Source organism: Zingiber officinale, chromosome 5B (assembly GCF_018446385.1).
Source record: "Zingiber officinale cultivar Zhangliang chromosome 5B, Zo_v1.1, whole genome shotgun sequence".
Classification (NCBI taxonomy): domain Eukaryota; kingdom Viridiplantae; phylum Streptophyta; class Magnoliopsida; order Zingiberales; family Zingiberaceae; genus Zingiber; species Zingiber officinale.
Window position 1 is genome coordinate 80,748,963 of NC_055995.1, and position 16,371 is coordinate 80,765,333.

General features: G+C 39.7%; 2 long non-coding RNA genes across 2 annotated transcripts; both read left to right on the forward strand.

The window, feature by feature from the left end:
- The first annotated feature begins 4,059 nt into the window (after positions 1–4,059).
- LOC121987543 lies at positions 4,060–5,126 on the forward strand. The gene is made up of 3 exons (XR_006113650.1): positions 4,060–4,452; positions 4,522–4,615; positions 4,999–5,126. It is a non-coding gene; the product is annotated as an uncharacterized LOC121987543 (long non-coding RNA).
- A 3,716-nt stretch (positions 5,127–8,842) lies between these two features.
- On the forward strand, positions 8,843–9,907 carry LOC121987544. Its single transcript, XR_006113651.1, has 3 exons — positions 8,843–9,233; positions 9,303–9,396; positions 9,780–9,907. It is a non-coding gene; the product is annotated as an uncharacterized LOC121987544 (long non-coding RNA).
- The last annotated feature ends 6,464 nt before the right edge of the window (positions 9,908–16,371 follow it).

A 16,371-nucleotide genomic window follows, 5' to 3' on the forward strand; every position in this document is an offset into this window, starting at 1 on the left:
AATGCTCTCGACATGTCCGAGGGTCCAATCACACACAAACACATTAGGGCCATAATAGTTGGATCTAGGATGCCTGCAACCACAGAGTTAATCTATTTGCACATCCTACTATTATCATGCCTAAAATAGGTATGACATGTGCATAATTAAATTGAAAAACCAAACACACAGAGGTAATATCCTAGCTCTGATACCAATTATTGGTTGCTACTCGGAATATCGTGCTGGTTCCCCTGTACAAAAATTTTGTACAAGTCCCGAACCTTTCCTAAGAACCTATTGTGTTCTTTAGAAATTAAATTTGGAATTGCAAACAGAACTTAACATTATTGATTCCAAGTTTAACTTATCTGTTCTTAAAGGTTTAGACTTGGATCGCAAATGATGCTTAACATTATTAATCCAAATCTACCCAGGTTACAAAGTTGATTAAATATTTATTTCAAAGATCGGCTTCCAGGTTAAACATGACGAGACACTAGGCCTTCTTGGGTATGGGATCATCCACCACTTCCTAGGAAAAGCCTTTCAATGAAATTCAATATTTAATCTCCTTATAGTAACCCTAGGTTTAACTACTAGGAACAATCGAATCACAAGATCGAAAAATAAAAGAAACACAAAATTGAAACATAAATTCGATTGCCTAGAATCGTTAGCCTCTTGTGTTTGGTATTTCAAAAATCCGTACAAAGAAAACTAGTATGATGCAGAATAAGACAACTAGTTATACCTTTCTTTGTTAACAAAAAACCTCTTGATCTTCTATTGTATTCCTCTCTTTCTCTTGGACGTCGTGTGGGCAACGATCTACCAAGAAGAAATCCACCAAAGCCTTCTTCTCTTCCTCCAAGCTCCGACCACTAAAGGGATCTAGACAAGAGGGCCTCCTTTCTCTTCTTCTTCTCCTCCTAGTAACCGACCACCAAAACTCCTAGTAGACTTGATGCCGCCGGCCACAATGTGGAAAACAAAAGGAGAAGAGTGAAAGGAAGAGGGTCGACCACCAAAGGAAAAGAGAGAGGAACAATAGAATAGAAGTTGTCTCCATGAAGGCACCCTTTACCTCTCTTTTATAATCCTTGGTGAATCCAAAAAAGGAAAGTTTTATAACAAAAAATAAAACTTCCTTTTCTATTCATGACATGGTCGGCCACCTCTTATTGAACAAACAAGGAATGATTTTAAACAAAAATTAAAATCTCTCTTTTAAAATATCCCTTTTGTGGTTAGCTATAAAAGGAATGTTTTATAAATTAAAATCTCTCTCTTTTAAATCCTATTATAGATATCTATAAAAGATAAGATTTTAAAAAATAAAACTCCTTTTATATCATGGTTACAAAAAGGAAAGTTTTCTTAAAAATTAAAATATCTCTTTTAACATTATAGATATCTATAAATAAGGAAAGATATCTAATCTCTCTTTTAATCCTTTGTAGAAAATCTATAAAAGAAAAGATTTTAAAATTAAAAACTCTCTTTTAAAACCATGTGGATAAAAACATAAAAGGAAATATTTTATCAAAATTTTATTTTAAATAAAATTCCCTTTCCTTTCCTTACTTGGCCGACCACTTGCTTGGGCACCAAGGAAGGCTTGGCCGGCCCTAGCTTGAGCTCCAAGCTTGGCTTGGCCGGCCCCTTGCTTGGGCTCCAAGCAAGGATAGGGGCCGACCCCTAGCATGGGCTAAGAGGCTAGGCTTTGGGTGGATATAAGACTATATATAAGAGGCTACAGTAGGGACCAAGAGGAGGAATTGATTTTGGTCTCCCAATGAGCTTGAGCTTCCCGTGTTCGCCCTGAACACCCAACTCAAGTTCATCAATAATAACTCATACCACTAAAGAGCTACTATTGAACTACCACACCAATGCCAAATTACATTATGAACTCCTTCTTATTATGAGTGTGTTAATCTCTCTGTGTTTAAGATATCGAATGCCCATTAATTAAATGAGTTATTGACACTCACTTAATTAATATCTAACTCCAAGAATAGTACCACTCAACTTCATTGTCATGTCGGACTAAGTCCACCTGCAGGGTTTACATGACAATCCTTATGAGCTCATCTTGGGAGCATCATCAACCTAGATCACTAGGACATAGTTTCCTTTTATAACCAACAACACACCATATAAATAATATTATTTCCCAACCTATCGGGCCTTTTGATTTAACGAGCTAAATCTCACCCATTGATAAGTCAAAGAAATAAATACTAAGTATACGTGCTTGTTGTTATATCAGGATTAAGAGTACACACTTCCATAATAACTGAGGTTCTATTTTTTTATGCAGTCGGTATAAAAAGAACAACCTCAAATGTTCCATAATAGTGTACTAGTGTAATTTTATAGTGAAGATATACTAACACCAAATTACACTACAACCACTCCAATAGTTTGTCCCATTCCATCTTGGTTGTGAGCTACTATTTATAATTTACAATGAATTGATAACATGATCTTTTGTGTGTCTCCTCATGCCATGTTATCTACAATATAAATTAAATGGATAACTACACTTAGCATAAATGTAGAGATTTGACCAATGTGATTCTTATTTCAAAATAAATATTTACAAAATGCTAGACTTTTAGTATACATTGTAACAGTTACTTGATTAGTGATCTTTCTGCTAGACCTCCTACTTGATTCGATTGATATTAGTGTAACGCCCCAGCTCGGGTGGGCCCCACCCGAACCGAACCGGGAACGCTACCTGAATTGTCCATCAGGTTGACGACTAGCTCCACAAACCACCGGAGGTCCTTTCAGCGTGCTTTGTCCTCACTCGCACGCACCCTGGAAAACTTTCCAGGAGGTCACCCATCCTCAGATTTCTCCAAGCCAAGCACGCTTAACTTTGGAGTTCTTTGAGTTTGGGCTTCCGAAAAGGAAGGTGCACCTTGGTGGTATGGATAGTACCATCTAACCTTTTAAGTCGTACTTAACTAGAATCTCAGAACTGGGGTATTACAATCACCCCTACTTAAAGACACAACGTCCTCGTTGTGTAACCACAAATCACACCATAGACAAATCCCAAAATCTCCCTCGCTAGGTGGTGCCCTGGGTGCTCCTGCCACAGGCGCACTCACGGTCGCAAGGTCGCTCTGATACCATCTGTAACGCCCCGGCTCGGGTGGGCCCCACCCGAACCGAACCAGGAACGTCCATCAGGTTGACGACTAGCTCCACAAACCACCGGAGGTCCTTTCAGCGTGCTTTGTCCTCACTCGCACGCACCCTGGAAAACTTTCCAGGAGGTCACCCATCCTCAGATTTCTCCAAGCCAAGCACGCTTAACTTCGGAGTTCTTTGAGTTTGGGCTTCCGAAAAGGAAGGTGCACCTTGGTGGTATGGATAGTACCATCTAACCTTTTAAGTCGTACTTAACTAGAATCTCAGAACCAGGGTATTACAAATGTAAAATACGGTGCCCAAATAATATCTAAATAATAAGGTTATTGGATAAATAATCTTATTGGATTTTTCAAGAATTTTCATAAATTTTCTGGGATTTAATTGGAGCCCGTATGACATACTTTAAGGGGATTAATTATTGGACAATGAAAAAGCCTCTTTGGAATACCCATTTAAGTGGGAGTTGATTTGGGAATGAACTTAGGCTTTAATTAATCTAACCTAGATTTTATTTTATTTTTATTTCTTTTCCTATTCTCCTCCCCGAATTCGCTCGAACTCTGCCCCTTTCCCCGATCTCCTCTCCCGAGCTCTCTCGCACGACCTCCTTTCCCCGACGCCGATGCCACAAGGGAGGTGATCGCCAGTCGTTCTTCTCCTCATCGCCGCCCATGCCCTAACTTCCCCTCTTCATTCGCCGCACACCTTCGTCCTCCTCTGTGCGCCGTCGCCCGACCAGGCTAGTGTCAGTCCTCTCTTCCGACGAGCCACAGCCGCCGACACCACTGCTCCCCCACACGATGCCGGATCGGTGATGCTGTTTTCGTCTCTGTCGCGAGGGTGAGCCTTTGGATTCCTCTCGATTTTGCCTGATGTCGCCGCCCTATTCGGTCGTGCCCTAGCTCCGGATTTCCGTTCCCATCACGTAGCCGGCAGTAGGATATCAAGGCTAGGAAGGGCACCAAATGACCGGGGGAGAGCTGATCCATCGCCGGCAACCCGATCCTCTTCCACCTCTGGCCACAAGGGCAAGAGATGCTGATCCACCGCTGCTTCCCTTTCTTTCTCCTGATCACCGAGAGCTCTTCTTGTTCCTGATTTCCAGCCAATCTTTGCTTTGCTTGGTGACACCATTGCCGATCGTGATTGAGAGAAGAGGGCAACCCGTAAGAGGAGATCTTGATTTTCTCGCAATAGCATCCGGGATCTTCATCGGGTGGTTGTAGATTTGGGTATGGATCCAATGTGCATTGCTGCAACCTGTGGATTTTTCACTAAATTGCTGTGGATCAGATTAAGGTAAGGCTATGAACTGATCTTGTATTTTATTATAGGGTAATTGATGGATTTCTTTGATTTGGTTGTTAGGTTAGAAGGTGATGGGGATGTGGGCAGCAGTAAGCATCACACCCGTGATTTTCAACAGTGGGTTGTTTCGTTCACAAGGAGCACTTCGAATGAGGTGAGTTATGTTTGGAGATCGGTTTGTAGTCTTGTGATGGATTGGTTGATTTTGGTTGATGGTGTGGGGTGGATATAGTTATGTATCCATTTCTGATTTAGATTTTAATCTATGGTATCTTGATTAACGAATAATTAGTTGTGTTGGTTGGATTGTCAGCTGTGGTAGTTAGAAATGGATTATGTGGAAGAATTATGCATGTTCGATTCATGATGTTTAGTTGTTGATGGAATTAAATTTGACTAGATAAGTTGGATGGGTAGATTATGCTTTCTTGGATTAAATGGAAGTATGTGAATAAAGGGGTTGAATCGGTTTAGGTTTGTTGATAGTTGATACATGGATTATAGATCCTTAGTTTTTCTTGTATCCTGTATTTGTAGGATCCGAGTTGGATGTGATCTTCTGGAGTTGTTGAAGACGGTTGACACGCACTACGTATAAAGGCGGGTATTTCTTGCTCTATCTCTTTAGCACATTGATCTTAGTGCATGAGCTATATGTTTAGTTGGCTACTATGTTTATCTTGACTCCACTCTTATTTGTCCTGCGTTTGATACTTCCACTCAAGCTTTGAGCTACTCGTTTCTGTATCTATACAGTCTCTCGTTGCTATTCATGATATTTAGCAGATACTATAGTACTAGGTCTTGGGTACTAGATACCAGACATTAGATAGTAGGTATTGGATATATGGACACCTGATACCATGTTTACATGCTTTGATTGCTGTTTATTTACACATCTTCATGTTGGTTTCATGTAGCATACATCTTTAGTTTATTTACACCTTGAGCATCTTGACTTCATTTACATTTACATTTATATATATGATGACTATTGCATTGTTCGCATCATGTCATTGCATGCATCGACCATGCCGCTTGTCCTGTCGTGCGCCCACTCGGCCACTCATGGGTAGTGGCGGTTGGAGTTGCGAGCAGCAGGGACCCCGTGCACGTAGCTATTCGGCTACTATGCAACTGTCCACTCGGTCACTCGAGAGTAGTGGCGGCTGGAGTGTCGTATAGTTGTCATCGATCCAGCCTCTCGACCATACTGGGGTCATGGTGCGGAGAGGTGGGGGGTGATCATTTCTGCATGTTATTATATGGTTGTTTACTTATCTTTGTTTATGCTATCCTTCGTTGCTAGATTATACTCTGTTGTTTATTTATCTGTTATGCTTACTTAGGTTGAGATTTATACATGTTAGGTGTTTAGACACCGACTTACTTACTATTGACCAGTATATACCTCACATGATACCATGTAGTTATGAGCAGTACTGTAGCAGGACTTTGCTACATCTACCTTCCCTTACTAGCCTAGGATATGGTTTCAGGTATGGACACTTATTATGATATCACTGTAGTATCTGCTATTTCCATACGAGACTGTATACCTTTGTATCTCTAGTTCTTTATGATACTCATGCACTATCTGTCTATTACCCGCTGAGTCTTTATACTCACCACCCCGCATATTGGTAATTTCGCCAGGTAGCAGGTAGAGGATTTATGGAGTCGCCTGGAGATCCTGTCCGCCAGTTCCACGTCACATTCGAGGGCGACCTTACGATTTTGGTATTTCTTACGTTATTTGTATTTTGGATTTTGTACTTGTTTATGTATTTGTATTGTCTTGTATTGGGTTTGATATTATTGTGTCAAGTCGAGCCGGCTCGCAGTTAGTTGTTTTATGTTTTGTGATCATTATTTGTGATTTCCGCTGTGTTGATTTTAGTACAGCCGAGTGGGCTGATTATATAACTGCGTGGTTGTATTTATTTCTGTTCCAGCCGAGTGGGCTGATTATATAACTGCGTGGTTGTGTATATATATTCCAGCCGTATGTGGCTGATGTATTTTGTATGTATGTATGCTTCAGATTGTCACCCGTACAGGGGAGATGCTGCCGAAATTTTTCGGTACGGTCTCCTCTGGGGGCGTGACAATTTATTGGTATCAGAGCCAAGGTTTATGAGGCCTATTTACGTTTGGTTTTTCGTGATTTGGGTTCTCGATGTGACTTTTCGGGTTTTGGGACCAGGCAACGACAGGATTCTCCAAGCTATAGGAGGTATGTTTGCATATTATTACCTTACATTTCTGTTAGTGCATGCATAGTTGTTATGTTAGTTATGTTATGTGTTAGTATGCTTTTATTAGTATCTGTCCAGTTGTTTGTAGCATACATCACATGTGTTGGGTCATTCACTGATCACAGTTGACCTTACTAGAGATCAAGGAATACAGTCTCATAGGACTTCTTTTACCATACCACTAGTATTAGTAATTTCTGATATCACTAGTTTAGTAGTGGTTAGTATCTGCTAAATATCATATTGTTTCGGTTCGTGGAGAACCAATTTACTCGTATTGCCTTGGTTTGTAGAGATTCGATTTACCGTTGTTGACTTGGTCAGTAGAGGACTGATCCACTCTTATGTTCTTAGTTCGGTCAGTAGTTCAGTCAGTAGGAAACCGACTTACTCTATTTTATAGAGATTCTGATCCTCGGGTTATGTGTGCTGGTTAGATAACCTAAAAGTTACGTTTGAGTTCAGGACTTGTACAGGCGGAGAATTGATTAAGTTAGCTGCATACCATTGCTGGCTTGACTAGTTTGTAGAGGATCGATGTATCCTATTCTATGGAGACTTTAACCATAGACTGTATATACCTGGTAGGATGACCTTGAGGGTACATTTGGATAGATGACCCCACTGACGTGGAAAAGTGTGGAGCTAGTTGCTTAACACTTACGAGATATTTTATATCTGTGGGAGGTTAGGGGTGATCCTGAGTTACTTCTTATCCGGGAGGAGTTTTTGTAGGAAAACACCTCGATATGGATTTGTGATACATCTGGGTGGCACCCGATGTATAGGGACTTAGAGCGTTTATATTGGTTGAATGACATGAAAAAGACATCGCGGATTTTGTAGCTTGATGTCTAGTATGTCAGTAAGTGGAGGCTGAACCTCGGAGGTTAGTAAGATTATTTCAGTAGATTCGGATACTGGAATGGAGTTGAGCGCATGTCATGATGGATTTTGTTGTGAGATTACACAGGACATGGAGAGGATACGAAGCGTTGGGAAATCAGTGATTGGTTGATGAATTTGCTCCCTAGTTATTGATTTGTAGGATGGATTCTTTAGATCCAGTAGCAGGATTATGGTAGAGAGATTATCGGACCTCAGGGTATATCTCTGAGTGTTGAATTGGATGGAGATTTATGATTCACATCACGATAGTGGCAGATTTTACAGTAGACCATGAGTATAAAGTTCTATTTTAGAACCGCTTTACATCTTTTAGACAGATGAACAGATTGAGAGTTTAATGTGGATGTTAGAGGATCTGCTGATGCTAGGTATTGTGGATTTTGGATGATTGAGTTACTCACAGTTGACTAGACAGTAGTGTGAGAGTAGCGGAAGCAGGGTGAGCACATAACCCGCAGAGTTATCTCTTACGACTGGATATTTGGATGGAGCTGTATATGAGTATGTTGTTGGATTGTTACACTTAGATGTGGATCCCTGAGTTGAGCGATAAATTTGGGGACCAAATTTTTATTAGTGGGGGAGAATGTAAAATACGGTGCCCAAATAATATCTAAATAATAAGGTTATTGGATAAATAATCTTATTGGATTTTTCAAGAATTTTCATAAATTTTCTGGGATTTAATTGGAGCCCGTATGACATACTTTAAGGGGATTAATTATTGGACAACGAGAAAGCCTCTTTGGAATACCCATTTAAGTGGGAGTTGATTTGGGAATGAACTTAGGCTTTAATTAATCTAACCTAGGTTTTATTTTATTTTTATTTCTTTTCCTATTCTCCTCCCCGAATTCGCTCGAACTCTGCCCCTTTCCCCGATCTCCTCTCCCGAGCTCTCTCGCACGACCTCCTTTCCCCGACGCCGATGCCACAAGGGAGGTGATCGCCAGTCGTTCTTCTCCTCATCGCCGCCCATGCCCTAACTTCCCCTCTTCATTCGCCGCACACCTTCGTCCTCCTCTGTGCGCCGTCGCCCGACCAGGCTAGTGTCAGTCCTCTCTTCCGACGAGCCACAGCCGCCGACACCACTGCTCCCCCACACGATGCCGGATCAGTGATGCTGTTGTCGTCTCTGTCGCGAGGGTGAGCCTTTGGATTCCTCTCGATTTTGCCTGATGTCGCCGCCCTATTCGGTCGTGCCCTAGCTCCGGATTTCCGTTCCCATCACGTAGCCGGCAGTAGGATATCAAGGCTAGGAAGGGCACCAAATGACCGGGGGAGAGCTGATCCATCGCCGGCAACCCGATCCTCTTCCACCTCTGGCCACAAGGGCAAGAGATGCTGATCCACCGCTGCTTCCCTTTCTTTCTCCTGATCACCGAGAGCTCTTCTTGTTCCTGATTTCCAGCCAATCTTTGCTTTGCTTGGTGACACCATTGCCGATCGTGATTGAGAGAAGAGGGCAACCCGTAAGAGGAGATCTTGATTTTCTCGCAATAGCATCCGGGATCTTCATCGGGTGGTTGTAGATTTGGGTATGGATCCAATGTGCATTGCTGCAACCTGTGGATTTTTCACTAAATTGCTGTGGATCAGATTAAGGTAAGGCTATGAACTGATCTTGTATTTTATTATAGGGTAATTGATGGATTTCTTTGATTTGGTTGTTAGGTTAGAAGGTGATGGGGATGTGGGCAGCAGTAAGCATCACACCCGTGATTTTCAACAGTGGGTTGTTTCGTTCACAAGGAGCACTTCGAATGAGGTGAGTTATGTTTGGAGATCGGTTTGTAGTCTTGTGATGGATTGGTTGATTTTGGTTGATGGTGTGGGGTGGATATAGTTATGTATCCATTTCTGATTTAGATTTTAATCTATGGTATCTTGATTAACGAATAATTAGTTGTGTTGGTTGGATTGTCAGCTGTGGTAGTTAGAAATGGATTATGTGGAAGAATTATGCATGTTCGATTCATGATGTTTAGTTGTTGATGGAATTAAATTTGACTAGATAAGTTGGATGGGTAGATTATGCTTTCTTGGATTAAATGGAAGTATGTGAATAAAGGGGTTGAATCGGTTTAGGTTTGTTGATAGTTGATACATGGATTATAGATCCTTAGTTTTTCTCGTATCCTGTATTTGTAGGATCCGAGTTGGATGTGATCTTCTGGAGTTGTTGAAGACGGTTGACACGCACTACGTATAAAGGCGGGTATTTCTTGCTCTATCTCTTTAGCACATTGATCTTAGTGCATGAGCTATATGTTTAGTTGGCTACTATGTTTATCTTGACTCCACTCTTATTTGTCCTGCGTTTGATACTTCCACTCAAGCTTTGAGCTACTCGTTTCTGTATCTATACAGTCTCTCGTTGCTATTCATGATATTTAGCAGATACTATAGTACTAGGTCTTGGGTACCAGATACCAGACATTAGATAGTAGGTATTGGATATATGGACACCTGATACCATGTTTACCTTTGATTCTTTGTTTATTTACACACATCTTTGGTTTCATGTAGCATACACTCGTGTTTATTTACACACCTTCATGAGCATTACGGCTTACTATATATATATGATGTTGCATTGTTCGCATCATGTCATTGCATGCATGTGACCATGTCTCCCTTGTGGTTGAGAGGGTCATTGGCCAGGGAGGCCACTCATGAGTAGTGGTGTCTGAGCGTGTCGTACCCGGCCACTCATGGGTAGTGGCGGATGGAGCGTGACTATGCAACTATCCACTCGGTCACTCGAGAGTAGTGGCGGATGGAGTGTCGTCGGCCTCTCGACCATACAGGTCATGGTGCAGAGAGGTGGGCGGGAGTGACCATCCGTACATACGCTGTTATTGTTACTTATGCTGTTGTTGCTTATCTATGTTGCTGTTGCTAGATTATACTTATGCTGATATGCTTACTTAGGTTGAGATTTATACATGTTAGGTGTTTAGACACTTACTTATTGTTGACCTGTATATACCTCACATGATACCATGTAGTTATAAGCAGTAGCAGGACTTTGCTACATCTACCTTCCTTACTAGCCTAGGATATGGTTTCGGTATGGACACTTATTATGATATCACTGTAGTATCTGCTATTTCCATACGAGTGTATACCTTTGTATCTCTAGTTCTTTATGATACTCATGCACTATCTATTACCCATTGAGTCTTTATACTCACCACCCGCATTGGTAATTTAGCAGGTAGAGGATTTATGGAGTCGCCTGGAGATCCTGTCCGCCAGTTCCACGTCACATTCGAGGGCGACCTTACGATTTTGGTATTTCTTACGTTATTTGTATTTTGGATTTTGTACTTGTTTATGTATTTGTATTGTCTTGTATTGGGTTTGATATTATTGTGTCAAGCCGAGCCGGCTCGCAGTTAGTTGTTTTATGTTTTGTGATCATTATTTGTGATTTCCGCTGTGTTGATTTTAGTACAGCCGAGTGGGCTGATTATATAACTGCGTGGTTGTATTTATTTCTGTTCCAGCCGAGTGGGCTGATTATATAACTGCGTGGTTGTGTATATATATTCCAGCCGTATGTGGCTGATGTATTTTATATGTATGTATGCTTCAGATTGTCACCCGTACAGGGGAGATGCTGCCGAAATTTTTCGGTACGGTCTCCTCTGGGGGCGTGACAATTAGTGAGGTGAGGTTCTGTTCTATGATCTGGTAATTGTTAACAAGATTAAGAATAGCTGTTAATTTAGGTAAATGCATTGAATTAGGGATGAATTGAATCACATTGGTTAATTGTATTTAGGTAATTAATCTTAGTTATAGATCATGGTGTAATTTGATCATTTTAGTGGTTGATTTATGCGTAGATTTATTAGTTTAGATTAATCTAATCGAATGATTAGAGTTAAGATAATTAAGCTTAGTTAATTGTTGGATTTTTAGTCTAATGGATGATTAGGGATTATGTAACTAACCCTAATTAACTGTTAGATTTAATTAGGTAGATTGATGTTTGTGTTGATCAGGGTTTTGCCATAATTTAGTCTTAGGGATTTTATTTAGCTATTCATATGAATTTAGCTAAATAAAATATATATATTGTTTGACGCAGGACTCTGATTCGAGACAAGCGTCTCGACATCGGATTTGGCTTGATACTACCTTCTATTTGAGGTGGGTACCCTTTAACTTATCTTTTTGATATTGTCTTATGATATGTGTAGTATATATATAACTAGTGGTAATTGGTAGATTTATCACTTCCCTGGTTATAGTTTATTCGATACCTATTGCATGCTTCTGCTATTAGCTACTATACATTAGACTTGTATGCTCTTATCTTCTGTCATGTGTATCTATGTTAATAGAGATAGATTTATTTAGTGCTTCTGTATACTGGATTAATTGCTAGACATATTGGATATGTGATCTTGGATTCATGTTGCTTATATCATTGTTATATATGCGTTTATCTTTCTGGCACATATATATGGATGAGGATATGTTCAGGTATGACATACTGTAGCATCATGCACCATCCCGCATGATGCATACTGGGCGATTGATGACTCCATTATTGTTGAGCTCGTCGGCCGGCTATATGGGCTTGCACACAATGTAACCACTACATGGGTAGTGGCACAACACCCAGGGTGTGTATGGCAGTTGCTCTGTTAGGCTCGGCTGGTTCGCTCATGGGTAGAGTGACTGCAGCGTGGTAGCCAGCAGGGATCCCTCCCCGTTATCGCATACCGGGAGATGAGAGCATTGCACTCCCTCACTATGTTTGAGGTAGGAGGATAGGTGTATTCCGACAGCATCCCATCCACTCGGTCACTCTTCAGGAGTAGTGATGAAAGAGTGCACGGTTGTCATAGCCCTACCCACTCGATCTCACCATCGCGTGTGAGACGGCTGACTGACGTCAGGGGTGACCATGTCATATTGCATCATATGCACAGATTGCATTTATTGTGATTGTTGCATATTGGATGATACATTTTGGTGACTGCATATGATTGACATGCATACAAGATATATACTTATTTGCTCTTACTATCTTTATCTGTGTATGTTCACAGTCATTTGCTCAAGACTCGCAGGTGAGTATAGTTTATTTCAGTTATGCATTTCTTATTATTCTTGCAGTAGACTGTATTACATGCCTATTGTTGGTTACTGCAGTTTATTTAGTTATGCATATTTGCTATATTGTTTAGGAGACTGTACTATAGGTTATTACTGGTAGTTATATGTTACTGTACATATCTATTGGTTACCTGCTGAGCTCTTTGAATTCACACCATTACATTACTACTTTTCAGGTTGAGGTCGTCGGGAGATTCCAGTCGCTAGCCCCCTTGTTGCGAGGATTTTAGTTATCAAGTTTTGTTTTCGTTACTATGTCTTTATACACTTGTGATGTGGGTTCTTGTATTATGGATTTTATAATGAACTTTTGGGTTTGCTACTCTTGTTTTCCGCTGCGGATGTTTTCATTACTTCGTGGATTTCATTTCTTCATTGTAATGGAGTAGGATTTACATATATCTGCGATGATTCCTTTATCGTCTTTTCTTTTAGTATTTTTTTTTGTCAGCCGGAGGCTGTATATTAAACTGCATGGATTGATTATATAAACTGTGTGGTTTGCCTATTATTTGTATTATATTGTTCTGGCCGTGTGGGCCGAGGTATGGATATATGTATCTCAGGATTCATATTGTCACTCGTACAGGGGAGATGCTGTTGAAATTTTATCGGCAGGGACTACCTGGGGCGTGACAAGTTGACTCCGGGCATGAAGAAAAAAGCGTCAACGGACTTCAAAGCACTCAACATGCTACAATGCGGACTGACGAAGGAAGAGTTGAACCTGGTAGGACCGCATCAAAACGCTAAAGAGTTATGAGACAAACTGATCGAACTACACGAAGGAACCAGCGACGCCAAGGTAATAAAACATGACCTTCTTTTAAACTGATTATTTAATATTAAAATGTAGGAAGGAGAAATGGTGAGTCAGCTTCACGCGAAGATCAAAGATATCCTCAACGGACTCCACACGATAAGCCATCAAATGGAGAATTGCGATCTAATCAGGTATGCGTTAAACGCTTTTCCGAGTAATACTTTATGGGCATCTATCGTGGATGCCTACAAAATTTCAAAAAAATTATCTAAGTTAAAGTTAGACAAATTATTTTGTGAATTAGAATTACACAAGCAAACTAATGTCGGGTCCGAGAAAGGTATTGCCTTATTTGCAGGTTCCTCCAAGGAAAGAACGAAGACCAAGTCTGAACATGAAGATGAGTCTGACCAAGATTCTGAAGACGAAGAGTACCTGATGAACCTGGTAAGGAAAATATTCACCAGGAGGAAGAAGACCTTCAGCAAAAAGGCCTTTAGAAGATCAACTCCCTAATCGAACTGAGGAACGCAACCTACTTCGGGTGCAACAAGAAGGGCCACTACAAGAACGAGTGCCCGAGACTGAAAAGCGACAAGATGAAGACAATAAAAAAGAAGGCTCTCAAAGCAACGTGGGACGGCTCATCCTCAGAAGAATCGAAGGCCGAAGACCAGAAGCACCAGAGTCACCTCGCATTGATAGCCCTCGAAGCATAGTCGGAGGACGAATCGGAAGACGGGTCCGAACCTGAATCGAGCCACGAGTCCATACTCGTTTCCGAAGGTCCTGAAGAGGTATACTTTAATTTTAATAGAAAGTTCTTTAAAATTATTGCATGTTTAAATAGAAAATTAATCACAATAGAAAATGAAAACAAATTGCTCCTTGAGGAGAATCAAAATCTCAAGGAACAAACCACAAATTCAAATCCAACTCAAGACCTAACACTTGAGGAGGAAAATTTATCACTAAAAATAGAAATTAATAAATTAAAAGATCTCTTAGAAAAATTTACAACAAGATCTAAGAATTTAGATCTAATTTCAAATAATCAAAAAGTAATTTACAAAAAAATCGAACTTGGCTATAAATCAAGTTCAAATAAAATATTTAAATCGTTAATAACCAAACACAAACAATCAAGTAAAGCTTGGGTTCTGAAAGCGTGCTTAACCACGCAAGTAGAACTTAACAAATACTACATACCCAAAGAAAAAAATATATTATGTAAAATCAAATAAATCAAATCAAAAACCAAAATACAAACCTAGACCAACAAATTCAAAATCTAAATATTTTAAAATCAACCAAAACTTAGAATATCATCAAGTCAATTATAATTATAAAAGTAACAGACATAAACTAAAAACTAAAAATCAAAAATAAAGGTCAATAATTCAGGGGGAGACTACAGAATAGCTAGCACCTCCAAAATAATCTACCCGATAGGGTAACCAAACTAACCTACCCGGCAGGGTAATTAGGACTAGTTAAAAAGGGACAACAGTTTAACCTGATCTACGGTACTAGTGAAGTTTTGGATGATAGTATGTTAGGGAAACTATGTCTATGCATGTCTAGGAAGATATGGCTTCGACCTGGTGCACTTGGCTTAGTGGAACTAACCGAACCTACCCTTTATGGATCTTAACCAGTTAGACCAAGGTATTGTATTAAGTTCAATGGATAAGACTATTTGAAAAACCTCGAAGGCATAGTTACTCTAATGATGTCCAAGTGACTCACCATAGCCTAGAAGTTTATCCGAAGAATGCCTATTTGTTGAGCCGAAAGATAAACCTGAATCTAACACAAAGTTAAACCAAACCCTAAAACTGAACCTAATTCATCTCATAAAATTATAGGATTCCCTGATTGAAAACATAGATTGAGTGAGATGACTAAGGACTTAAATAAAATTTAAAATTAAAATAAAATTAATTAAATTAAATAAAAAAAATTAAAAATTATTTGAAAAATTCTTTTAAAAACTTTAAAAAATATTTTAAAAATTCTTTTAAAAACTTTAAAAAAATTTTATTTAAAAAATTCTTTTAAAAACTTTAAAAAATTTTATTTGAAAAATTATTTTAAAAACTTTAAAAATTATTTTTAAAATGCTTTTAAAAAAACTTTAAAAATTCTTTTAAAAACTTTAAAAAATTTTATTTGAAAAATTCTTTTTAAAACTTTAAAAATTATTTTAAAATCTTTAAAAAAAAATATTACCGGGTCAAAAACCAAGGGCGGGCGCCTCTGGTATGGTAACCCGGGGCGCCCGGAAGGTACTTCGGGTGCCCCGCTCAACTAAACCTAGGGCGCCCGGAGTGATTCTGAGTGCCCAGACCACTCTATAAAAGAGGGGGGGGGGGGGGGGGGGCAGGGCGCCCCTCTCCACTTGCACCTCACTTATTCATCTCTTGTAACGACTTTCTTCGAGCCTTAACGAGAGAGAAATTGCTAATTAATTTTTTTTTTGTTTCTTCGGTTATTACGCAACTGTGAATCAACCGAGGTCGTCATTTCTATAAATCTTATTCACGGTGCCTCGGTAAATTTCTTTTTCCCTTAAGTTTTTTTTAATATTTCACTTATTTTTTATGCTTACTATAGTTTGTTTTTAATTTAGGAAACGTTCTAGATTTGGTGCTGAGCCCTGTACTGCTAGTATTGACCCTAGGTTCCCTACTGACGAACTTAGGATTAGGTTTGAGTCTACCATCTATATGCCTATTAGGACTAGGTGCTTAGATAGACAGTTTTTCTTGCGTTCCTGTATTCTAGCTGTAGAGGTCATTAACCACTATAACTTACAGAACCTTGTTTACTATACTAGTTTAG